This window comes from Lotus japonicus, chromosome 2 (assembly GCF_012489685.1).
Source record: "Lotus japonicus ecotype B-129 chromosome 2, LjGifu_v1.2".
Classification (NCBI taxonomy): domain Eukaryota; kingdom Viridiplantae; phylum Streptophyta; class Magnoliopsida; order Fabales; family Fabaceae; genus Lotus; species Lotus japonicus.
The window spans coordinates 60,838,581-60,864,632 of NC_080042.1; the positions used below are offsets into that span (position 1 = coordinate 60,838,581).

At 36.9% G+C, this 26,052-nt stretch overlaps 1 long non-coding RNA gene across 13 annotated transcripts; it reads right to left on the bottom strand.

Moving 5' to 3' along the window:
• Positions 1-6,328: 6,328 nt before the first annotated feature.
• LOC130738655 (uncharacterized) lies at positions 6,329-15,116 on the bottom strand. 13 transcript variants are annotated; one of them, XR_009019508.1, is made up of 7 exons: positions 14,427-15,116; positions 14,007-14,233; positions 13,079-13,109; positions 12,833-12,954; positions 12,087-12,199; positions 8,645-8,737; positions 6,329-6,763 (listed from the first exon to the last, which is right to left on the bottom strand). It is a non-coding gene; the product is annotated as an uncharacterized LOC130738655 (long non-coding RNA). The 13 variants fall into 13 exon arrangements; XR_009019511.1 differs by lacking the exons at positions 6,329-6,763; positions 8,645-8,737 and adding exons at positions 10,614-11,544; positions 11,876-11,911; XR_009019512.1 differs by lacking the exons at positions 6,329-6,763; positions 8,645-8,737 and adding an exon at positions 9,655-10,537.
• Positions 15,117-26,052: the final 10,936 nt, after the last annotated feature.

The following is a 26,052-nucleotide window of genomic DNA, read 5'->3' on the forward strand; positions in this document are numbered from 1 at the left end:
ATGGCATTTCAAAATGCTGATGAGTTCTTCTAAACTCATACGCTCGACATCTCTCGTGAGCTCTATTGATGTCACTAAAGGCATCCATCTTTCAGGAAGACTCCTGATGACCCTTATGACGTGATCTTTTGTAGTGTAGCTCTTGTTGAGAGGTCGTATTCCAGCCACAAGCAACTGAAATCTGGAAAACATTTCTTCAATGGACTCGTTTGGCTCCATGATGAAGGATTCATACTTTTGGATCAAAGACAATGCATTTGATTCTTTGACTTTCTTGTTTCCTTCATGAGACATCTTCAGGGATTCAAAAATGCCCTTTGCATACTCACGATCTGTAATCTTCTGGTACTCTTCATAAGAGATAGCACTTAGAAGAATTGCTCTTGCTTTGTGATGTTGTGAGTACAGTTTCTTTTGATCTGCAGTCATCTCTGACCTTGGGATCTTTTTGCCTTATTCATCAACTGGACGCTCATAGCCATCCACAATAATATCCCAGAGATCTGCATCGAAACCCAGAAAGAAACTTTCAAGTCTATCTTTCCAGTATTCGAACCTTTGACCGTCGAACATGGGAGGCTTTGCATTGTATCCATCTTTCTGTGTTTCACTGGTGGTAGCCATTGTTTTTCACACCGGCCCGGATCACTGAACACTGTTAGGTGTGGTAATCAGAACTTGCGCTCTGATACCAATTAAAGGTATGAAAAACGGTAGAAGGGGGGTTTGAATAACGTTTTCAGAATAAAACTTCCATCTTAAAGATTGTAACAAATCTTTCGAGAACAAAGTGCTTAAGATAAGAGATAGAAAAGCACACAAGGATTTTTATCCTGGTTCACTTGATAAATCCCTCAAGCTAATCCAGTCCACCCGTTAAGGTGATTTCTTCCTTCTTAGAATGAAGGCAATCCACTAATCAGGTATGTGTTACAACTGCACTTGAAACCTACAAGTGACTAACAATACACTGACTTAGCTCACACTAAGATTCACTCTCTTAGTCTTCTCTAGGATCCGATCAACCTTGATCTCCTAAAGGCAAACTATACAACTGTATATGAAGTTCTTGTTTACAAAGAGAATGCTTCTAAAAAGCTTGTAGTAAACACAATGAAATTCAAGATGAAAGAAAGCTAAGAAGGTTTGAATATTTCTTGCGCGTGTGTAAATGCTTCTAGCCGCTTCTTTCAATCTTCAGCCTCTATTTATACTCCAAGGATTAGGGTTTGAACGTTGCATGGAAATGCTACCGTTGGAGGGCAGTTTTGGAAATTCCATCTTCTGCTGTGGCTGAGAATGTAGGTTAGGTCGTTAGGATAGTACACTTTGCTTTTGTACTTGGATAGTGACTTGACCTTTAACCTCGTAGACTTCTGATCAGAGGAGCGCTTCGTGTTGGAACTTGTGAAGCTGATTGATCAGAGTCAGAAGGAAGCTTGGATCCTCTGACCGTTGTACCTTCTGATCTTCACTACATGGTCTTCAGAGCCAGTTGCTTCTGGACTTCAGAGTCTTCACTCTTCAGAGTCTCTGGGTTGTCAGAACGTCTGGATCATCTGAGCTTCAAGTGAGCTGAGTCCTTATCAGAGCTTGATTTACTTCAGATCTTCTGAAGCTTTTCCACTGTTCAGATTGAACATGGAGAATGCGAAAGCGTTGCTTGGGTCACTCTTTAAGCATAGTGCTTCTGATTTGTGTGAGATAAATAGAGGTCAGAGCCTGTAAATAGCACACTCAGAAAAACACGTTAGAGTACCATAATTGTTCATATTAAAAGGTTAACTTGTAATCATCAAAACATAGAGTTGTACTACCAGATCAAAACTTGATCTTACATATATCTGTGCTATCATGAGCTTGCCTTTGTCATTCTTCACAAACAGGGTCTTGTCTATTCCTCCCTTACAATAGCCATTGCTGACAAGAAATTCTGTGAGTCTTTCATACCACGCCCTAGGAGCCTATTTTAATCCATACAGTGCCTTCTTGAGCTTGTACACATGATCTGGATGATGAGGATCTATGAATCCTTTGGGTTGTTCAACATAAACTTCTTCACTCAAATACCCATTCAGAAATGCACTCTTAACATCCATCTGATATAGTCTAAACTTTAAGAGACAAGCAACTCCCAGTAAGAGCCTTGTAGATTCCAGTCTAGCCACTGGTGCAAAAGATTCATCAAAATCTACTCCTTCTATCTGGGTGTAGCCTTGAGCTACCAACCTTGCTTTGTTTCTAGTAACAACTCCATTCTCATCTGACTTGTTCTTGAAAATCCACTTAGTACTAATGATGTTCACTCCTTCAGGCCTTGAGATGAGATCCCAAACTTCATTCCTTATGAACTGATCAAGCTCTTCCTGCATGACATTCATCCAGTATTCATCAGTCAGTGCTTCCTTGATATTTTTGGGTTCTATCTTGGAGATGAAACAACCATGAGAAATAAAGCTTCTAGATCTGGTAGTCACTCCTTCCTTAGGATCACCAATAATGTTCTCTTGAGGTTGAATCTTCTGAATTTTGATTGATGGGGCTTTATTTGAAGTAGTCACCTTATCTTCTTGTTCATCATCACTATTCTCAGATTCATTGTCGAGGGAAATTGGCGGGACATCAGCTTAGACATGTGCACCATCATCATCTTCATTTACATTTATCTCCTCCCTTTCACTTGGTACATCATCTATAGAAACATTCAGAGATTCCATCATGGCCTTTGTGCGTGAGTTATACACTCTATAAGCCTTACTGTTTGTTGAATATCCCATGAAAATGCCTTCATCACTCTTGGGATCAAGCTTCCTTCTTGGTTCACGATCAGCCAGAATATAGCATTTACTGCCAAAGATATGAAAGTGTTTCACAGTAGGCTTCCTTCCTTTCCCGATCTCATACTGAATAGATGAGGTTCCTGCTCTAATAGTTACTCTGTTGTGAATGTAGCACGCAGTACTCATTGCTTCAGCCCATAACTTGTTGGGAACCTTCCTTGCATGTAGCATCACCCTGGTGGATTCTTGAAGAGTTCTATTTTTCCTTTCAACAATACCATTCTTCTGAGGAGTAATGGGAGCAGAAAACTCATGACTTATTCCTTCTGAGCCACAAAAATCAGAGAATTTTGAGTTCTCAAACTCTCTTCCATGGTCACTTCTGATTCTTATTATAGCACTGCTTTTCTCAGTTTGAAGCTTCAGACATAGCCTCTTGAATATCTCAAAGGTCTCAGATTTCTCTCTCATGAAGTCAATCCAAGTGTACCTGGAAAAGTCATCAACCCAGACAAAGACATACTTTTTACCTCCCAGACTTTCAACTTACATGGGCCCCATTAGATCCATGTGTAGTAGTTCAAGGACCTTTGTCGTGGTTGGATATTGGAGCTTTGCATGGGACATCTTGGTTTGCTTTCCAATTTTGCACTCTCCACATATTCTTCCTTCTCCTACCTTGAGATTGATATGACCCAGTCTTTGGTGCCATAGGTTTAGCTCATCCACTTTTGATATCAAACATCTAGAGACTTGAGCTTTCTCTTGTGAGTCCCACATGTAGCAGTTTTCTTTGGATCTGACTCCTCTCATCATCACTTTATGATCATTTGTAGTAACAATACACACTGCCTTACTGAACAAAACATCAAGACCTTGATCACAGAGTTGGCTTATGCTGATAAGGTTTGCAGTCAATCCTTTAAAAAATAACACATCATTCAGATCTGGGGATCCAGGATTTACCAGCTCTCCTATAACCTTGATTTTTCCTTTCACTCCATCTCCAAAGGTAACAAAGTTGCTAGAGTATCCTTTGAGATTTTCCAGATATTCCTTGTTTCCAGTCATATGTCTTGAGCAACCACTGTCAAAGTACCAATCTTCACTTGATGAAGCTCTGAAAGATGTGTGAGCTATGAGGCATGTGACTTTACCTTTGGGCATCCAAGTCTTCTTTGTTTGTTTTTCCTTTGAAGCCTTGACTATGTTCTGAGTCTGAGGATAACCATAAAGCTTGAAGCAATAAGGCTTTATGTGACCATTCCTTCCACAGTAATGACATCTCCAAGGGGTAGATGTAGCATTCTTCAGTTGAGAACCCCTATGTTGAGGCACATGTTGGGACATCGGGTCTGACATCGGATAGTTGGTGGGGTTCTTGAATTCAGATTTGGTTTTAGCACCAACAAATTTCTTTGGCGCTTTCTGATTTTCCTTGTTAGCAGTCTTGTAGTTAAAGCCAATACCTTTCACGCTTCTCCCTTGTTTGCTTGTTTCCTTTAGTATCTCATCAAGCATGTCAGATCCACTATTCAGCATACGCACATATTTATGAGTAGCTTCAAGTTTGTTTGTCAGTGTGGACACTTTTTCTAGAAGTTCAACATTGATCAACATCAGTTTAGCCTTTTCCACAGTGTCAACATCTTTAAGCTTTGTATTCCATTCATCAAGATCATCATGCAACTTGTCAATAGCTTCTCTCAGTTTTTCATTTTACGACTTGAGTTGCTCTATTTCATCTTCTTGCTCTTTCAGAAGTTTTCAAGCTTCCTTCCATTTGTTGTGCAAAAGCCTGTAAGTATCCTCTAACTCTTCATCTGTCATCTCCTCATCACTAGATTCTGAATCATCAATAGTTTCTGAGAAGGCATTGACTCTGTTGGCAGAGAGTTCTTCCTCATCTTCAGTGTCTTCATCTGATCATGTAACAACCATGCTTTTCTTCTGCTTCTTCAAGTAAGTTGCACACTCAGTTCTAATGTGGCCATATCCCTCACATTCATGACACTGAACACCTTTACTCTGACCATATTTGTCTTCTACTTTGGTCTTTCGCTGAGAATTGAAGGGCTTGGAATTGTCTGACTTAATGTCTTGGACATTTGGCTTGTTTCTTCTATCAATCTTCCTCAGAGCTCTATTAAATTTTCTAGCAAGTAGAGCCAGATCTTCAAATAAGTTCTCACTTTCACAGTCAGCATCATCTCCATCATCAGTGTTTGATACAAAGGTTGTACTTTTGCTCTTCTTCTCAGGCTTATCACCCAACTTCAACGAATAAGTTTGCAAAGAACCAATGAGTTCATCAACCTTCATACTGCTGATGTCTTGAGCTTCTTCAATAGCAGTGACTTTCATAGCATATTTGCTGGTAACGGACCTCGAGATCTTTCTCACAAGCTTTTCATCTGACATGGGTTCTCCTAGAGCAAAGGAAGCATTTGACAAGTCACGTACACGCATGTGAAATTCAGAAATAGTCTCATCCTCAGTCATCATTAAGTTCTCAAACTGAGTAGTAAGCATCTGGAGCCTTGACATTCTCACTCTGGTGGCGCCTTCATATGCTGTCTTCAAAATCTCCCAGGCATCATTTGCCACAATACATGTGTTGATCAGCCTGAACATGTTCTTGTCAAGTCCATTAAAGATAGCATTCAACGCTTTAGAGTTTCCCAGAGCAGCTTCATCTTCATCCTTTGTCCATTCTTCATCAGGTTTCTCTTCGGCATTTGAGGTACTTGCCTCAGCTTGCACCTTGGTGGGATGTTTCCAACCTTTGACAATGACCTTCCAAGTCTTGTTGTCAATAGACTTAAGAAAGGCAGTCATGCGAACCTTCCAGTAATCATCATTGGTGCCATCCAGAATTGGTGGCCTGTTAACCGATCCTCCCTCCTTGTTATCCATGAGAACAAGAAAGTATCTCCCTGGAGCTCACCCAAACAGAACAGGGGTCCCTGCTCTGATGCCAATTAAAATTCTAGTTCCCTTAGAATGAATGTCCTACGCGATGCTGAGACAATCGATTAGAACAACCGATTACTTAATAACAGTATAAACCAAAGAACATAAGAAAAACAAGACACAAGAATTGGTAACCCTGTTCGGTGAAACTTCACCTACGTCTGGAGGGTTTGCACCCAAAGAAAGGAAATCCACTCTCTCAAGATTCAGGAATTACAGATACTCATGAACATAACAAGTTCATAGTTCTTTTCCTAACCTACCCAGTGTATTTCTACTTAGTATCTCAACCTAAGTATGAGAGTCCCTCTCACTTTCTCTCAACCACTGCCACAGTGATTGGTGACAACAAATCACAAGAGTGTTTGAACAATCAAACTAAACACATAACACAACCTTGCCTTATAGAATTAGAGAGCAAGACTCGTTCACAACTAACAAGAACAAAGCACAACTAACAATCCTAAAAACACTTGATCTTCAATATGAGCTTCGGTAACATCACGTTTTAGGTCTTTGTTCTTTTTCTACTTCATCAGAGGCAGCACTAGGGTTAGCTGGGCTGAAGAACATGATTGATCAACACACAATGAAACACAATCTTCCAAGATATGATTTGCGTAACATTCAAGTATAAGATAGAAAACAAATCCTCAATCATAGATTTATTCCAACAATAAACAACCCGCAAACAACTCCCTTCAATCAGTTACTTGAACCTCAAGTAACAATAAAAACAAATCTTTAAACAGATAACAAAGGGACTCACTTTGCACGCCAGCCAGAGAACGAATGTCTTGGCTTCACGGAATCAGATGCCAAGGCACCTGCTTCGACATCAGGTTGTTTTTAAAAAAATGCAAGACAACAAAGGAACAACAGGCTTGACTTGGATTGTTGCTTCTTTTTGACTTTGATCATTGAGATTGATTCAACAGAGAATCGATCAACAACTCTTCAATTCTTCAAGTCTTCCTTTTATACCACTTGCAAGGCTCAGCTGTAGTTTCCTTAAGAATAAATTTAAAAGTTAAATCCATAACTTTTTACTTTTTAAAAATTAAGTTAATTACGAGAAATATATCAAAGTTTAGGAAAAATACGATAAAATATAAATACATGAAAATATTTTGACTCCAGATTTTCTAATAATAATGATCATTTAGATTTACCATTATATAAATTTTTTGTGTAGAATTATCATTATATAATGTTAATAATTAATATGAAAATTTAGTTTAAAATTTATTCTATCATTGACATTAATAATTTATAGCATTAATTGATTACGTTTTAATATTTTTCTTAAATATGTTTCTAGTGTTTATCATATTTCCAACGGTTTTCATAATAGTTTTGGCATATCTAAGGGGCTATGAGAGAGAAGGGTGTCGGAAGGCCTTCAGAGGGGATATCCACACTAGTGAAGCAAGCCGAAAGTTTGAGAAGTCCATGATAGGGTTTCCAATAACAGGAGTATTAGTACGGCTTTGGAAAAAATTGAGTACCACTTGCAAGGCTCCGTTATTTCCTACCACTCTAGCTAAGAGGACTTCAAAAGTAGATGCTTTTGAAATAATATGACAAAATAAACTTGAGCATTGGTTCTACAAATAATTCAAAGATAAATTATATATCTGTTTCAACTGTCTCACTAGGTAAATTATAACAACAATAAATAGAAGTTTTTAAGGACATCGGCACTCACCACATTCATAAGCATATCCACAAGGGCTGATAGGATTCATCATAATACTTGTTGATTCTATAGAAGATTCGACATTTCCAAGCACCTATGCCCCCTAGGAAATAGTATATCTTCTAGAGAATCAACAATCATCATTATGAATCTTGTCACCCTTGTGGATATGTTGATGAGCGTAGTGAGTGTCGATATCCTAAAACTTCTAAGTGTTGTTGTTATAAATATTTACGGAGATATTTGAAAGAGATATATAATTAAATTTGTCTTTGAACTGTTTGCAGAATCAATGGCCAAGTGTATTCTACCATATTGTTTCAAAAGCATCTACACTAGAAGTCCTCTCAACTAGAGGGGTAGAAATTAACGGAGCATTACAAGTGATACTCATTTTTTCCCAGGTCGTAATACTACTCCCGCTATTGGAAACACTATCATGGACTTATCAAACTTTCCGATGGCTTCCCTAGCGTAGGTATCTCCTCCACCGGCATTCCGACAACCTTCGCTCATATTGCCTTTTGAATCTACCAAAACTGGTATGAAAACCACTAGAAATATGATAAACACTAGAAACATGTTTAAGAAAAATATTAAAAAATAATCAACTAATGCTATAAATTATTCATGTGAATGCTATAATTCATTTTTAATTAAATTTCCATATTAATTATTAATATTATATAATGATAATTCTACATTAAAAAATTATATGATTATACTTCTAATTGATCACTATTAATTGAAAATTTAGAGTTAAAATATTTTTATGTATTTATATTTTACAATATTTTTCCTATACTTGGATATATTTTTCATAATTTACTTAATTTTAAAAAGTAAAAATTTATGCATTTAATTTTTAAAATTATTCTTATTATTTTTAAATAATATTAATATTTGAAAACGTAGATAAGACATAATGAATCATTATTGTTTGAGTGAAAAAGTTATGGATTTGATTTTATTTTTACATTAATTTTATTTATTTATTTTTACACATAAACCCACTTTTACAAATAATTTCAAGTTTTAGCGTTATAATTCATGAAAATTATAAAAATTGTTAAAAGTGCTTAAATAAAAATAAATAATATTCAGTATGAAGGTTAATTGCCATATAGTGACAATTTCATGTATATTCGTATGAAAACTCAACATTGAGTGTCCACATTAGATGTGTGTTTACCTACAATTATCACTAGCGCCGCACAATTTTGAGCCACCTCTTTTGGGGTTTTCTCCGCCTGTTTGGAGGTCTTTTTCCCCCTAATTGGGAGATCTGTAGGAAACAAATATCTACTAAATCAATACTATGATTTGTAAAATATTAATATAATAATATGAATGAATTAAGTAGTTCTAGAAGAAGAAATATTGAGAATTTTGATAGATTTGAAAATATACCTGCATTGAGATTCATGCACAAGCGCACACTACATATCAAGATCTACACATCAAGATCTTTCTCTCATATTTTCTCGGTCTATAACTAAGATTTTGATGGAAAGACTAGACCGGCAGCCACAGTTCAAGAGAGGAGATAGTGATCCTAGACTCTCTCACCCACACATATATATAATACATAAATCTTAACCCTAGTTTCCATCCATCATGGCCCCTAGGTTATATACTTGACCCAACATCATAGTTCAACACAATTATCAATTGGGCTTCGGCCCAAGAAAAATAAATATTAAACACAGTGATTGATAAACTCATAATGGATGAATAATTACATAATACTTCCAAGAAAAAATATCAAATTATTCATTCAACCTATTTGTAAAACCAAGGTCCACCAAATAATAAAAGCCCACACACACAAATTTCTAACAAGGTCCTCTTACAAGCCCCTATGAGAACTTGTTTTTTTCTTTAAATTTTTATTAATCATCGTGTTCATCTCTCTTCTCTTCTATGGGAACTAAACTCATTTTTGCTCTACCAACACTTCGATTGGCTATCTGCCCATGTTTCTTTCTTTCCATCCCAATAATCACTTATTTAAAGTCTAGCATCAATGCTTCCTCATGCTTCGGGTAACAACATTCATGTTGAAGGCCATATTTGCAGCTAACTGAGGTTGCAACACTAGTAGAGCCATATTCGTTTGGAAAACAATATAAAAGCGAAAAAAGAAGAAGAAGAAAAAGAGACAATATTTTGCTTTGAATTGGATCTAGTGACCATTGTTCATTTTATGAATTTATAACTTGTCTATTTGATTATTTGATATACTTTTCACTCCTCCACATAAAAGAAAATGTAACCAACCATAAAACATTTTTCGTTCAGAATGGTGAGAACAACAATTGAAATGAAACCTCTAAAATCCATTAACTCTATTTTATATTGATTGACTAATGGGCCCTAAGTTACTTACTTGACCCAACAAGTATTGTTCAGGAGTTCTCCTAAGATCTTTTTCAAAATCGTTTAACTCTACTGGGTTCTCTTCTCACAAGAGGGATAGTAGAAATTTCTAAGCACTTGAACTACAAAGTATTGAAGTACTTTGTGTTCTAAATCTAAAGAGAGTTGGATAAGAGGATTTGACTTTTGAGTATGTTTCTCTCTTTGAAGCAGACAATATCAAAAGAGATTTGACTCTTAGGCTTGACTTGGATTGTTGCTTCTTTCTGACTTCGATCATTGAAATTGATTCAACAGAGATTCGATCAACGACTCTTCAATTCTTCAAGTCTTCCTTTTATACTCCTTGATCTTTTGTGAGTAATATTGTAGTCGTTGAAGCTTTTTCTTCACAAAGATTCTAGTCGTTGGATCAAACGATACTTTTAGTGTGCTTGTGTCAGGCGCACTAAATGTATGACACTGTTTGCTGAAGACCTTTTTCCCAAAAGAAGTAGTATGTTAGTTGGTAGGTAGAATTGGTCTTGGCTTCTATCCGTTGAAGAGCAAAAATGGTAACTTGATGATGGCAACGTTGCCCTTGAGCTTTGTCAGATCACGTGCTCTTTTTCTCTTCTAACTTCTTCTCCAAGGTTGTCTGATATTTTTTGTGATTCAAAGATGACACTCATTCATCAGATGATTTTCCTTGTTAGTCAATCTTGAACTGTCGTTTTCATAAGTCGTTTAGTCTTGGACAGCAAATCACATATAAAGATGATACGTCAAAGTGTTTCTGAAATATGAAAATTTTAGTATTCCACTTATGCCCTTAAAATTGTTATCGTACAAAACCTGATAGACGATATGATTGAACGTTTCAACTTAACAGTTAAGTGTTTGTGTTTATTTACACTAGTGAAGCCAGTCGAACGTTTAGAAGTCCATGATAGTGTTTCCAATAACAGGAGTGAGGTGAAATAGTAGTGTAGCAGATAGTGTGTACTTACTTTAGAATTCTTGGTCATCAATACCAAATTAATCAATGCCATAAATGGTATAAAAGAATTGGAAGAAGTGACTATAAACGGAAAGTAAAGGAATATTAATTGGATATTGTACTTTCCACCATCTCACATTGAATGTGCCTTTAACTTCAAGAGAGATTGATCACTTCAATTTTACTTTATTTATTCTCTGGATTTTTAATCCCTGAATTTATGACTTATGAATTCAACCCTCTCAGGCCTCTTTTGTACCAAAAAAATATACCCTCTGATCAGGCCTCTTTCTATTAAAAGCAAGTGCCGTCTTCAACGTACGTAACTGTCCAATATATTAATAGTTTATTTTTTTTTATAAGCAAATGAATTGTATTAAAAGGAGACACAAGGGTGCCCCAACCCTTAATACAAGAAGAGGGAAGGGAGAAGAGAAAAAGAAAAAAACAGGGAGGAATTTACAGCAAGAAAACAGAGCTTTCACAGTAAATAGCAGTACAAAGTGACCCAGCTAAAACACAAAAACTTCAAATTATATCCAAGCATGACAGTGGCTGCGATTTCCATTCTATTAAGGAATAGGAAAATCCCTTAATCTTTGCTTTAAGCCATGACCAAGACTTGGTTTGTATTTGATCCACCAACTTCTGAAAATTAATGAGTTCCTACTGTACCAAATTGAGCCTATTGCAGCTACCCAAATGGACCAAGCTCCACGCCTTCTTTTCAGGCCCTACACCAAAAAATGGCTTTTACAGCGGTTTTTTTTTGGCCTTTTACAGCGGTTTACAGCGGTCCAGAACCGCTGTAGATCTTGCCGCTGTAAAAGCCTTAACAGCGGTTCTAACCGCTGTAAAAGACTCATTATTTACAGCGGTTGATTTAAAAAAACCGCTATAAATACATACCTACAACAGCTGTTCTCTAAAATAACCGCTGTACTTGAGTCTTCTTTTACAGCGGTTTCAGGCGGTAACCGCTGTATTTGATAATATATATTACAGCGGTTCCACCACGGAACCGCTGTAATTTAATTTTTTTTTTGGTTGAATTAATTACCACACCTGTTCAGCCAAAAGATAACATTTCTTCTTTTTTTTCTGAAAAGAAGATATATTGATCATAATTTAACCGAAAGGGTACACATTTCAAAAGCTATGAAAACTGACTGCAAAATCAATACACATCACCAAACTAAAACAAGGTATAACACAGTAACATAAGCTAAAATAAGGTATAGCATATAAGCACAGTAACATCTCATTGATGTAATACCTTAATCAGATGGCCATTGACATGAATTTTTGCCAGTTCATTGTGCCTGCTGGTTAGCAACAAGGCCAGGGCGCTTGTAGTAACTTTTATTTGATAGGCCCCCTGTATCTCACCTGCAATCAAATATCATATGGAAAAAATTTAGTTGATCTTGCTTATGCGTGTGTGTGCTAATTATTTCCTATCAATCACTCTCATGTTCAACGAAAAAATAAGAAACAAAAGAGGTTCACGAAAAAGATAAACTATTCACACACAGACTGTCTCTTTTCCTTGATGCATACAAGCTCTTTGTATAACCATACAAGATAATGGCAGATCTAATCTGATGTTACATAATGAGGAAGCTTGACAAGAAAGATGTTTGTTGATATACTCCTTACCATTATCAAACAGCAACCTCTTAATGGATTCTCCAAACTATGTATGAACTATATGATAAAATTTAACATACAATTGAAGACTAATTAATTGGTCTTTTACCAGGAAAAGCCAAGTTACTTTAGTACAAGCATCATGAACAAAACAAATCATTTTGGGATAGAAATATAAGGAAAAGATGTAGGTTTTGGTCCTTAAGCAATAAGCACTACAGGGTTTGGTCCTTAAGTTTAAGTCAAAACTGTCAATCTGAATCCAATTCCATGGCCTTTGGAGATTCCTAAGCCAAGCTGTACAAATGCAGAATAGAGAATGATAACAAGAACAAAGAATGATAAACTTAATCCATAAACTATTATACTTACGCCATATAAACTCATCTTGGTAAAGGTAGCAAACTTGCATTGATAATAACACGACCATAGCTTTGGTGAAGGTAAGGAAGAGCCACAAACATTGGATGAACATTCCCCCAAAAAATAATATCCTGAGAATGAAATTTTTGAAGACAATATTATCTAATTGGTAGACAAAAAACATGAAGATTGTTATGTAAGAATTTCAAGATTATAGATGCAGGGAAAAACATGGGAGATCATAAAATGCCTAACCTGTCATATAATTTATGGCACTTTGGGCATCCTGCATATTAAGTGTATAAAGACATGTCATTTTACTAATTCAACACAGAATCAACATAACAAAGTGAATGGCACAAGTGTGAAACAAAACAGTGATACAACTGGCACAAAAAATGAGAGAGAATTCAGATTTTATCACGAAAGGAAAGGATTATTCAGTGCTACAAAAGTAAGTGCAAGTTGTTCTAGTTCTAGTTCCTTATCAACTTGTTCTATGTATATGAATGGGACAAGTGTGAAACAAAACAGTGGAAAGGAAAAGAGAAACTTAAGTCTGTAACAGACAAGAGTAAATTAAAGAGGATTCATAACAACCACAGTTGTGTCATGAACACAGCTACAGAGATACATTTGGTAATTCCGTATAAGCTGATATAAGAGTGACTTATAACCACAATATCCCAGCATGCTTCTCTAACAACCTATTAACAATTTAACAAACTAATAACCAATGCTAATCAGTTATTTATTACTTAAAACTAACACAACAAAGTCTTCAAGCTGAGAAACAAAGAGGCAATACAAAACCAAAACCCAGCCACATATAATCCCAACTAAACTACTTATACTGGCTATCAAAATGCCCCCTTCCCTCGTATATACGAAGCTTCACATTACCCCTTTTTCCCAATAAGACCGTGCCCATCATTTAAAAAAGTCATATCATAACACACAAAGAGGCGATGTGTTTAGCTGAAGCAAACAAGGGGCTGAGAATAAACAGCATAATTATGATAAAGCGCAAGTGGAAATCAACCTTGACCACATCTTCAAAGCTTTAAAATGCGTCCATGAGAGAAAATATTTCACTAAAGAATAGAATACATAATTAACACAAAAGTACAGACAAAGAAATCATTTGTAAGAAAGATATTTCAGCAAGAGAAAGACTTCATACCTAATCCATCCAATTAGTGAATCATAGGGTTCTTGAAGCTATGAGAAGGCTTCAAAGCCTAAGATCCATGGCCGCAACACACACACATACACCTCTATTTCGTACCTGATTCACACATGCAAGAGAACTCCAAAGAAAATGGTAACAGCTAGGAAAGACAAAGGAAAAGTACATACCAGGGCAAAAACATATTGTATTAGGTAATTTCAGAGAGCCCATCATCCATGCTGCAAGGTAGTAAGGAAAATTCAATGTTATATAAGGGAGAGAAAATGCAGATATTTCAACAGAAAATGCAAGATACTAACACGAAGTTTTCTATAATTATTCATCGCTTGTGGACTAAACTCATGTTTATGCCAGGATACAATCATCTTTTTAAGATAAAAATTAAATCACATTTTCAATAGAGACACTTACAACAACAAGCATAGCCCATATGCAGTGACTGAGTTCTGACTCTATGATTCTCTCAAGATTCTATGGTACTTCACCAAGACGAAGAGGGTCAAATTCAAAGTCACTAAAACACAAAATCAGAGTAACATGCAAAGCACAAATCATCACTAAGACTAAACCCACAAGGAATTCAAAAGCACTAACTCTGTTGAATTCATATACTAAAAGAAATTGATGGTAGCCAAAAAGGCTTGGATCTGTAGAAATTACCAATTTCACATACTGTTCAATTTGGTGAAAGTGAAACACGCAAACACCATGAAGAGGGACCTAGTCGTCACTCGCCTCCACTTCATCTCCCTTCCTCCACCTTCTCCTATTGCAAACCCCACCATGTAGCTTCATTCTTCAACCACCTTGAGTTCCGCCACTGTCGCACGCTCCAGGCAAAGCCTCTCTACGCCATCAAATGCCACGCCATCTCGGCTTCCCGTTTCATCAACGACCTCCTACCGCTTTGTCGTTTTCTTCCGGTGTTAACGGCGAAACTGATTGTTGGAGTGACGCAGGTGAAGGAAGCGAGACAGATTGGATTTCAAGATTAGGGCTTTTTTCACAAACTGAGAGGGAAATGAAATTTGAGAGAGGAAAAATTGGGGGAACGACTAAGTAAAAGAGGATTTAGTTTGAGGCGGCGAGGGCTTTGAGAGAAGTAGCAGGTCGAGATTACGTCGTGGAAAGACTATTGCCTTTTATTAAGGGAACATGGGTTCGATCCACGGAACCTGAATTCTTGTTTTTTATTATTTACGTCACTTTTACAGCGGTTAGTTTAATAAACGCTGTAAATAGTGGAACCTATTTTTTACAGCGGTCAGTATATAAACCGCTATAAAATCCTATTACCACTCCGTGTTTTGTGTTTACAGCGCCTTCTAAGAGAACCGCTGTTAAAAAGTAATGCTTTTACAGCGGTTAGTTTAATAAAACGTTGTAATAGCCCATCAACCGCTCCGTTTTGTGTTGTTACAGCGGCTGCCACCTAAACCGCTGTAAAAGGGGCGCTGTAAAAGCCCTTTTCTGGTGTAGTGAGGTTGCCACACCCCCCTGCATGAACTGCAAAAAATTAAATGAGACCTCCATTGGTAGAGCTGTACTAAAACCGCACCAGTTATATACCTCTGTCCAGACCCTTCAAGAGAAATGGCAAGAGAAGAATAAGTGGGGGATACTCTCCTCAGTTTGCAAGCATAAAGGACAGAGGATATCTGCTTCAGCTGGTAGAACATGTCGCTGTCTCAACTTATCTCTTGTTGGTACACAACCCCATATAACCCTCCAAGCTAAAGCCAAGGCATTTGAGGGCCCCTTTACAGCCCAAAGCTCCTCAAACGCTCCTTCCTCCTCGAACTGCTCCTGGCCTTGGATATTTTCATAGGCTGATTTCACAGTGTATGAACCCGACCTCTCATAACTCCAAACCCAATGATCAGCCCTATCTCTGGTAGGGTAAAACACGCCTATTGCAGCCTTTAAGTTTGATAGAGCTTCCTCTTCATGCATAGACAGCGAACGGTTCCAAGTAAGGTCCCAATTCCATGCACTTTCGACCCACTTGCCACATTCACGAACTGTATAAGCTTGCTGAGAGAAGCAATTGAACAGATCACTGAACAATATCTCTGTAATAGTAATATATCTCTGTAATTCATCATTGTGGTAGGTTCTGTTTTTGGCTAATATAATGCACTCAGTTGATAACTATACCATGGAAAAGGTAAGTTTTACTTGTATCCCTGCAAAAACAGAGGTCAAGGTTTCTAATTTCTTTTTGCAATTTAAGAAACTTACTCGGTATGTTTTATTACAACAAAATTCAATGAGATATATGTATTCAGTAGATACCTACTTTGTGAAAAACAAAAGAGCTTGAATAATAATTATACTTATTAGTATCTTTTTTTGCTGCTTAATAATTATACTATCTTATCATAATTACTATCTTATTTTCTTTTTCAAAAGATCTAGTAAAATGAGTATAGTTTTTTTTTTCCCAACAAATGAATAGCTTATAATGAGACTTTTTTTTTGTTACAATAATGAGACTACGAGTACGTATTTTTTTAATACTGCAAAAAAAAAACTAAATTGGTTCTAAAGAGTAGTTTTGGCCACATGAGCAGCTGATGTGGCCCAGGAATTAGAATTCACAAGACTATTAGTGAATATTTGAGGAATTTGCAAGACTTTTTGCGAATTTCTTGAATTCACTTTCTGCGAATTCAAACAATATAAATTAATTAGCACTTCAACGACACACAATCTCCACACGGCAGAAACAAGTTTTCTCTCATCCTCATACACGTTTTGGTAATTCTGAAAACCTTTACAATGAGCCAAATAATTGCTTTTGTTTATTATAATGGTAGAGCTTTCAACAACACTGAAGGTGTTATGTTTGAAAGTCAGAAAAGTGAATGTATCTCAAACACGACATTAGCTTCAACAACTTGAAGAGGAAAATTAATGAAAAGTTTAAGCTCAGAAGTATACAGGTTATTTCGACTGTGACCTTTAGATTTATGACTTCACCTAATCCATTTTAGTTTACAACTCTTCAGATATGTGATAATGAAGATGTGAGAGTCATGATGGAGGCATTTAGTCATCTGTCTGCCACCATGACAATGTTGGAGCTGTACGTAGAAATTACTGAGGCTAGAAGTTCATCAATACCAGTCTCAACAAACTCGGTGAATACACAACCACCATTAACTAATGAAGGCGTTAGGCAGATGGAGAAACATGTCGCTGAACCAGAGATGGTTCCTTTAGGGGGCACAATTAATCCGGACGATGATGATGATGTTATTATTATTATTATTATTATTGTTATTATTATTATTATTACTGTGACGGTTATAATGTGGACGCTGACATCATTTTTTCAGAAGATGACAATGATAAAGATGATAGAATGCTTGAAGGGGATTTGTCTTACATAGACCTAGAGAGTGACTTCGACGCTAATCCTGGACCTCAGATGCCACCTCCTCGTCCTACATCGCCGGTACAAATGAATATTCATTCTCAAACTCATGGAATGTACCGATCTCTGTCTCTTACTCTCTCTCTCTCTAGATCTCTTCATTCTTCCGATGCATTCTTTTTTCCTCCTCAGGCATCGCACCATCTGTCTCTCCCTCTACTTCCTTGCTCTGTTGCGATGCTCCTCTCTTTTACTTCTGTCTAAACCAGTGTCTCTTTTTTGGCTTTGAAAGGGATGTGGGTCTAATTGGTTCCCCCTCACTGTCGCGAGCTCAATCTCCCCCAACCCATATTTGAATCCAGATCTCGTCCCTTGGACTCCCCCAACCCATATATATCCGACCAAAGCCATCATCCTCATCACCATCAACTACACCAAACCCCTAACACAAAAACTAACACCAAGATCTAAACTCATCCCCCCCCCCCAAAGACAAAATCCTTCTACAAAAGTTCATCTTCAACCGAGAAAGAAGATGAAATGGAGGAGTTTTATGGGTCCTCTGTGTGCTTTGTGTTTGTGGGCAGATGATGATGGGGTCATGGGGATGATGTGTTTTTTTTCTTCTTCAGTGGATTGATGACTATGATGCTGGTTTGAGTGTGGATTGCTGGTGATGAAGATTTTTTTTATGGATATCTTTTGGGTTTAATGATGGAGAAGATGATGGAAGATAGAAATGAAGTTGATGGATTTTTTGGGTTTTTAATTATTAAAACCCAAAAAACATGATTTTTTAGATGAAAATAGACGACATGATCAGTCTGATAACTGTAAATGACAGTAAATGTGGGATCGAAATTAATCTTTTTAAAGTTTAGAGACTTAATTAACTCCGTTTGCATATTTACGTAAGTGGGGAAAAAAATAAAAAAATGCAACTAAAGCTCGAAATTTTGCCACGGAAAAAATAGAGATATGGAGCAGAGCTTGAGCTCTACCTTAGTCACGGACACTCTCCATTCTCTTTGCGAGTTTGCTGGAAATTATAACAATAAACATTGATGTACATTTTGTTTTTGATGAACATGACATTGATGTGCATGTGTGAGTCAAACAGGGCATCCTACCTGGTGCATGGCAACAGCCAAATAACTTACCTTTATATTAAACAATAGTTTATAGTTTAAGCCAATCCACAATTTTGTTTAATTTAGTGTGATATTGATGCAATTATAGAGTTTTTTTTTATGAAATGTAGTCACCCATCCGTAAAACGTTATGTATCTAATTTAATAATTAAATATTTTTTCTTTATAAGGAGTGCAATTGACCAAACATCTTGATTGAGCACGTACTTATCACAATAAATGTTTATCACGTACTACTCCTACAATCATTAGATCAAAATAACTTATAAATATGTATACACAATTCATAAGCTAATATAATCGAACAACTTATAATTAAGAATTAAATTAAATTAACTTATAACCTAATTATAAATTATTTTCGTAATTATAATCTAATCTATCTATAATCTATCTATCTATAATAATATATATAAAAGCAAAGTTTTGCAGCCTTGGGGGCAAAAAAGTCCTTCAGCAATTTCTTCCAATATTTATGAGAGCTGGGTATGGATATTTTTGTAAAAAAGTCATTTTATTTCACTCAGGTTTGATCTCAGCCGTTCATTCGTATCAGTTTCACTCCTTCTTCCATTCAATGTGGAACGCTTTTCAGTTTCAACAAAATACAAACCTTTCCCCTTTCACCTTACCTTCATTCCTTTTCTCCTTCTCTCAGCCGTTTCTCTAGGTTTCAAATCCGTTTAAAACCTTCTACAGAGAAGCCGTGTTTACTGCTTTTCCGTGTCTGCCTCTGATTTCCAGCACCTCCTCGACACCCTCCCTCGCCCTTCCACCGCCGTATGGAGCACTGTCATCATCGGCTTCATCTGCAACTAGATGCCCCTCGACCCTCCGAATGATCTTCCTCTCCCGCGACCAAACTGTTTACAGCAGTTCTCCGACGCAATTATCGTCGTTCTTCGCCGAATTCGGCCACCCGCTGCCGGAGAGCGACAACAGAACAGAGTTCGCGTTGGATCTAATTTGCGATCTAGAAGGTTCCCCTGGCGGAACAAAAAGCTTGGTTGAGTTAAACAAATCATGGCAGAGCATGACCAAGGTTCATTCTCACATTTGATTTGCATTATGAAATGTTTAGTGTTCATGTCTGCTCAATCCCCTGAATGTGTGATTGGTATTATCTCCTCAATTCCCTTTTTTCACTGTGGCCATTTCAGCAGAGACGGACAGAAAGAGGAAAAATAGAGATCTTTTGTGGTCGATGGGTTTCTTTGGAGCTCCTTCAAGCCATGTTTACTGCGTATCAGGCACATGATCCTGCGCCGTTTAGGTACGTATTTGATCTCTGGTGGTGTTGTGCTATTAATTTAGAAAGAAATTATCTGATTTTCGTTTGTGATATGCTAGGATTCCCTTTTTTTCTGATCTGATATTGTTCCCTTCTTTTTTTTCCCTGATCGTGATGGAGAAGTTGGCTGAGGTTTGGCACCATAAATAGTTCCTTCAATGGTGGCTGCTGGCTGGGTATTGAATTTTCTTCCCCTCACCCTCTCCGTTGTTCCTTAGGTAGCTTAATTGTAGAACGATTGTCTGCTACTATTATCTGTCTGATAGTAGAAATAGGATTATCTAGGTTCAACATTACATTCAAACAGTGACAACTACAATCACATTGACACCAAATACCTACTTTCAGTTTCCTCAACTACTGTAGTATATGTGTTAAGAAAAAACTACTATAGTAAATACTAAATATGAATTCAGAATGTTACTTTCTTCCATGAACAACTCGGATCTTAGACATTCAATACCGCTTAAAGAAGGCTGAAGCACAAGAATACCATCAGTGTTGTTATTTGTTCATTCACACAGCATTTGAATTTAAGGATAAGTACAATTTGATCGGCAGAACCAAACACACTCTACCATGATTGCATTTTTTTTTTGAGAGGAAAATCCCTTAATCTTTGCTTTAAGCCATGACCAAGACTTGGTTTGAATTTGATCCACCAACTTCTGAAAATCAAGCTCCTCTCCTTTGAAAATTAATGAGTTCCTACTGTACCAAATTGAGCCTATTGCAGCTACCCAAATGGACCAAGCTCCACGCCTTCTTTTCAGGTTGCCACACCCCTGCATGAACTGCAAAAAATTAACTGAGACCTCCATTGGTAGAGCTGTACTAAAACCGCACCAGTTATATACCTCTGTCCAGACCCTCCAAGAGAAATGGCAAGAGAAGAATAAGTGGGGGATACTCTCCTCAGTTTGCAAGCATAAAGGACAGATGATATCTGCTTCAGCTGGTAAAACATGTCGCTGTCTCAACTTATCTCTTGTTGGTACACGACCCTATATAACCCTCCAAGCTAAAGCCAAGGCATTTGAGGGCCCCTTTACAGCCCAAAGCTCCTCAAACGCTCCTTCCTCCTCGAACTGCTCCTGGCCTTGGATATTTTCATAGGCTGATTTCACAGTGTATGAACCCGACCTCTCATAACTCCAAACCCAATGATCAGCCCTATCTCTGGTAGGGGAAAACACGCCTATTGCAGCCTTTAAGTTTGATAGAGCTTCCTCTTCTTGCATAGACATCGAACGGTTCCAAGTAAGGTCCCAATTCCATGCACCTTCGACCCACTTGCCACATTCACGAACTGTATAAGCTTGCTGAGAGGAGCAATTGAACAGATCACTGAACAATATCTCTGTAATAGTAATATATCTCTGTAATTCATCATTGTGGTAGGTTCTGTTTTTGGCTAATATAATGCACTCAGTTGATAACTATACCATGGAAAAGGGAAGTTTTACTTGTATCCCTGCAAAAACAGAGGTCAAGGTTTCTAATTTCTTTTTCCAATTTAAGAAACTTAATTGGTATGTTTTATTACAACAAAATTCAATGAGATATATGTATTCAGTAGATACCTACTTTGTGAAAAACAAAAGAGCTTGAATAATAATTATACTTATTAGTATCTTTTTTTGCTGCTTAATAATTATACTTATATCTTATCATAATTACTATCTTCTTTTCTTCTTCAAAAGATCTAGTAAAATGAGTATAGTTTTTATTTTCCAACAAATGAATAGCTTATAATGAGACTTTTTTTTGTTACAATAATGAGACTACAAGTACGTATTTTTTTAATACTGCAAAACAAGAAAACTAAATCTACATCTACTTAACAGGCTGTTTGAAAAGCACTATTCATAAGGGAAATGAAATCCTGACCGTTGATTTCAACTGCTAATCTAAAGGCTATTTTCAAAGTCCTGATTCCAGCTAAGAGCACTATTCATGCATCACTTTCCTCCTTCCCCGTGTTCACCTGTTCAATCAGCCGTACCACCTTCCATGACTCTACTCTACTCTCATCATTCACTTTCTCACTGTTCGAATTAGTTGGAAGGTCAGAGGAGAAAGTAAGTAGAGGAAGCTTGCATCCACTAGAGTATAAAGCAGAATAGAAGGTGATGAGAAAGTAGAAGGAGAAGTAGAGGCAAACTTGCATCAACAAGCAGGAGAAAGGGAGCATTAAAGTGGTTAGCATTTAGCATACATCTTATAGCAATATTAATAAAAATCCAAACTTTACATAAAAAATCAAACTTTACAGTAAAAAATCATTCTTTTACACTGAATATTGATATTTACATGAAAAAAAAATCCATCTTCAGTGGCTTACAAGTCCAGTTTGGTTGACAGGGAGATGATCCGGAAGGGAGAGGAGAGGGATTCAGTTAGTACAAATTTTAAACAAACAAAATCAAGTAAAAATTTGATTTTTACATACCTCAGAGCCTTAAATGTCTGATTCAGGTGCTTCTTCCCTCGGATTTTGGTGAAAAAATCGTTGCTTTGATAGCAACGAGCCTTGCATGCATCAAATCTTTTTAAAAATCTCCGATCCAGGTGCTTCTTGACTCGGTTTTGGAGAAAAATGAGGGTTTTCGATCGGCAGGGGGCGAAAGTTAGGGGTTTGGATCGGTTGGGGGCGAAAATGAGGAAGAAGAAGAATCGGGTTTGAAGAACAGTATAAGAAGAGGAAAAAAGAAGGGGAAGAAAGGATGAGGGGGAGAACAGGAAGATGAGAAGGAGAAAGGGAGGAAGAAGAAGAAGAAGAAGTTTTTTTTTTTTTTTTAAGAAGAAGAAGAAGAAGAAGAAGAAGAAAGATGAGGAAAAAAGAAGGGGAAGAAAAGGAAGGGGAAGAGAGGATGAGGGGGAGAACAGGAAGATGAGAAGGAGAAAGGGAGGAAGAAGAAGAAGAAGAAGTGAGAAGAAGAGAGGAGAAGAGAGGAGGACGAAGACGTTTCAGAGAGAATGAGAGATGAGAGGTGGGCGGCTAGGGTTTTTGGGGTGAGAAAGAGTGGAATGAACATTATATAGTGGGTGACCTGCTGAGCAGGTCATCCAACTGTAGTTGACCGGTTCCAGACCGGTTTTGACCGGCTGGAGCCGGTTTTTTTTAAGTTTTGACCGGTTTTCTCCCTTTTTCAGCATTTATTATTTTAAATATTAAGTAAAATTAATTTTGTATAAATAATCTTTAAATTAATTTTTACTTATTGTAGGTATTGGGACAGGAAATTTGATCAACCGTGAGACATTAAATTTGTGCGAGTATTTCGAAGGAAGCAAGCTTGGAAAATTTAAGTATTAATTGCTTCTTCTTTTTTCTTTAGATGTTCTTATATTTGAATTTAGTTTTTTGTAAGCATATTTGAATTTAGTTTTTTGTAAGCATATTTGAATTTAGTACATAAGTTTGTTATTTTTTATAAATTCATTTTGCTATAATTAATTACTTTCATATTAATCTTCTTTATCATTTTTATGTTGATCATATGTAAAAGTTGTATAATTTACTTTTTATGGCTATGATTGGTATGTTATTTTAGTTAACTTATAACTTTTTTTTACTAGCTTGAAACTAATTTGACTAGCTTAAAAGTTCTAGAAAATTTTCTTATAAAGGAGCTTATTCCAATAGCTGATAGGTTTTTTAATAATAATTTAAGCTTAAAGTTTATTGTATTTGTAACGCCCCGGTTTTTCAACTGAGGAGTCACATTAGTAACCTAACAAAATCTAAGGACTATTTCGTAATCCTAAGAAAACACGATAATTTTTTCCTTTTTAAAACATCTAAACACAGTTTAATACATAACGTAGTCTTAATTAAACAACTCGTTCCCGACATATAATAATAGTGTCTTACAATAGCATAAGTAAGTTTCCAAAATAAGTGCGCACACTTAAAAAGTGGCGAAAACAGGGTTTTAGTAACAGAGTTTCAGATAGCGAAGAAGACTCAAAGCATAAACTACTAAGAGGAAACTATACAGCTTCTTCCATCCTTGCTCCGCTGGTTACTATCCCTCCTCCATCTCAGCATGGCTAAGCATCGCCAGAAGGCTCTTCATCGCCTAATATTGTTAAGCGCCCAAACAACAAAAAACAAACAGAAAGGGTTAACTCCATGCAGCTACCACATATAAAAGAGAAAAGCATGCTAATCAAATTTAGGTGCATATCATGACATGTAAGCTAGAAACTTAATTCAAAATAGATAACGACATATATCCAACAACATAATATTTAATTCAAATATCAACAACATAGACTTAATCAGATATCAGCAACATAATAACAGATTTAAGTCGGATAACAATAACCTCAACAATATAACATCAAATCAGATATCAACAATCATCAACAATCCTCAACAACAGATCGATCAATAACGTCTCGCAAGACGGGACAGACATGGAACGACAACCACTGAATGCCACTTAATAACGCCTCAAAAGACGGGACAACCATGTGGAACGACAACCACTGGATTCCACTTAATAACGCCTCAAAAGGCGGGACAACCATGTGGAACGACAACCATTGGATGCCACTTAATAACGCCTCAAAAGACGGGACAACCATGTGGAACGACAACCACTGCACTGCCACTAAGTTCAGCCTATATGCCAAAATCAATCAACAATAACCATGTCTTATCCACTTGAAAGCAGTAATGACGGAAACTAGTAAACGACCGAAGCCTCTCAGAAAACGGAGACACGCGTCTCAATAAGTTCACTCGGCCGAAGCCTTCAGGAAACATTTGGCACAAGCCTCAGAACTAGTCAACATAAGCAAGCATACAACATTGAAAGCATACCAACATTTCAATCAATTGTCAATCAAGTTTAAACAACTTCATCTCAAACGCATGCAGTGCGATAAAAGCATGCAAGACTCAAAGACGCTCTAAAACTGAGTTACCCTTACCTTCGTGAGTAGAAGTTGTGCATGGAAGTTGCGAACCTAGAACAAGGAAACACAATCATCAACACAAGCCCTACTAGAAGAAATCAATCTAATAACACTAATCGAAATCGGAAAGAAAGCTTTAAAGTTTCGGAGTTCCTATTTGGGCACGAATTGACAACAAAACTTCGTTTGCTAAAACGCATATAACTTGAGCTACAAAACTCGGAATGACACGAAACCAACGCCAAAATTTCGACAACGGAAAGGGCTACGCTATGGCTCAGGCCATACTAACCCAAAAATTATTTTTGGACGCGGTACAGCTCCAAAAAGTTTCGGCCACTTTAGAAAATAGGGTTTCCGAACTTTTTCTTCGATCCAATTTAATTCCTAGGTATTCTTAGGCGATATCTAGGCCAGGGAAACTCTCAGAAAAATTATCGGATCGAAAACTAGAACAGGGGTATTTTGGTCAAGATTTTTAGCTCGGAAACTCAAAATCAGAATTTCAAAAAATAAATTGGAAGAGGTCGATACCAACGACGATTATGACGACTAATCCTACTGACGCTAAGCTCAGTCGATAATTTTTGACTCAAAAAGCGGAACCTCAGCATAAAATGGGTATTTTGAGCAGAATTGAAGTTCTGCGGCAATTCGACGAGATTCGGCGAAATGTAATCTGCTAAACATGCTCTTGGGCATGCAGGGAATAAGTTTTGACAGAGAAATCAAGTTATTTGGACAGTTTTACAAAAAACTCAAAACTTTGAGCACAGAAAGACATAGAGAAAAGCGACATAATTTACGATCAGAGGTAAGGAAAAGCATCAGTACCTCGAGGCCTACGCGTAGCAACGAACAGAGCGACGATCAGACAAGAATCGGTGAAAATATTTTTCTCCTCCTTCCTCCTTGAAGCTCACGACCGTGTGTGTGTGTTGGTGGTGATGTTTTTGTTTTTGTTTTTGTTTTTTCATTTTTCAAGCTATTTATAGAAAATGGAAAACGCGGGAAAAAGAATATTTCGCGATTCCGATTTTTCCTGCACATTCCTCCGTGAATTCTAAGATAGGTTATGGCGACAGAATTCCAGAACTCAAAACAGGTTTCTCAGAATTAAAGCAAACGATCCAAAGTCGGTGTAAATCTATTTTACCCGAAAAACTACTTTTTGCAGTTGATGTCGGATGAGAAAACTTCTTTCTGAAGAAAGATTAGAAACATTGAAAGAAATGGGTGTACGCGTGTGGAATCTTCGTTTGAAGCTCCGAATAGAAAAAGTCTTCA